Source organism: Tupaia chinensis, unplaced genomic scaffold (assembly GCF_000334495.1).
Source record: "Tupaia chinensis unplaced genomic scaffold, TupChi_1.0 Scaffold000290_1, whole genome shotgun sequence".
Lineage (NCBI taxonomy): Eukaryota > Metazoa > Chordata > Mammalia > Scandentia > Tupaiidae > Tupaia > Tupaia belangeri.
In genome coordinates, this window is record NW_006159775.1 from 3,904,810 (window position 1) to 3,906,667 (window position 1,858).

Consider the following 1,858-nt stretch of genomic DNA (forward strand, 5'->3'; position numbering starts at 1 on the left):
TCTCTTTCTCTCTCTCTCTCTCTCTCTCTCTCTCTCTCTCTCTCTCTCTCTCTCTCTCTTGCTCTGTCTCTCTCAGGTCAAATTTCTTAAAATAATAATAAAATAAATAAATAAATCTTCCAGTCCATGAGATACGTGGATCTATTTAAGTATTTTTTCCTGTCTTTCAACCGTTTCACAGTTTTCAGTATACTGGTCTTGTATTTCTTCTGTTAAATTATTTCTGTTTTTAAAATGATTGATAATACAAATGGAATTGTTTTCTTAATTTCATTTTGAGATGGTTTATTGCTAATCTATAAAAATATACTTGATTTTTCTATAGTGATTTTTTTAGCCTGCAACTTCAAGGAACACATTTACTAGTTCTAATTTTTTAAATAGATTTCTTATATTTTTCCATATAAGATCATGTCTTCAATAAATATTATTACCTCTTCCTTCAAATTTTGGATGCCTTTTAATTCCTTTTTTATTATTGCCTTGATTGGAATCTCTGAAACAGTGCTGAATGAAAGTGATTAGAGCAAACATTCCTCGCTTGTTCTTAATCTTAGAAAAAAAACATAGTACTGTCATTCACCAGTATGATAACAACTCTGAATAATTCTTTGATGCCTTTTACCAGATTGGGAAAGTTCCCTTTAATGCTATTGAATGTTTTTATCATGAAAGGGTGGTGAATTTTGTCACATGTTTTTCTTACATCTATGGATAAAATAATATCCTCTTTGTTCTCTACTCTATTAATATGGTGCATCGCACTGATTAATTCTCGGATGCTCCACCCGCTTTGCCTTCCTCGGATAAATTCTACTTGGTCATAGTATATAATCCTTTTTATATGTTGTTGACTACTTGTTTGGATTTTTTGTTTTCTTTTGCTAGAGAGTGTGTGCACTGGCCAGAGAGAGAGAGAAACTCCCCAGTGGAGAGAGGTCACACTGCAATCCTTTTTCCTCCATTTTCCCATCCTGTCAGGATTTCAGATATTCATGCACACATGCCCACTGTGTCTTTAGTGGAGCTTTTGTATATGAACCACAGTTGGCCATGTAGGATCTGGCTCCCTTAATTACTGAGCTTCAGAGCTGACCCTACCAGTCTGATTTTAATCATGATGAAATATTCCACATAGTATTTGGAATATATTCTCTTAATGTGAAATACTATGTACAACAATATGTTGGCTCTGTCTTGGCATTTTTACAAGCAAGGGCTCATTCGTTCCTCACATTAACCAAAAGCATTAGATTCTAATAATAATCCTAAGTCTACAGATTATAAACTTGATTCTCAGCAAAGTTACATAATTCACACAACAGAATTAACAAGTAGAGGTGCAACTATTCTAAAGCAAGCAGTCTGGCTCTCATTTGAACTCTCAATCACAACTTTTTTGAGAATGCATGTGGAGGTATGGATTTTCTTGACTAAAGTTACTGTATTGTCTCTTTGTATATTCCCTTCCTGTGGATATATCACTGGAGATATGTGTGTGTGTATATATATATATATATATATAGAGAGAGAGAGAGAGAGAGAGAGGGGGAGAGAGAGAGAGGTATAGAGGATCGTTCATTTTTGACTCAGGTTGGCACTCACATGCCATGACCTACATGGGAGATGACTGAAAATAAGTCACTGAAACAAATTGCATCTAACAATTGGGTCACTGGGAAAGTCACGACACATTTTGGCATTGAAAAATATGTCATGACTTTCTAACAATCTAATAGAAAGTATATGCTAAAATTCCTTTTCATTAAAGTGAAGAATTATGATTTTTAACTCATTTTCTCTAAGGTTTCTATGATTTTTTTGTTCCACAGACTGAGAAAGACCTTCCTAATCTTAT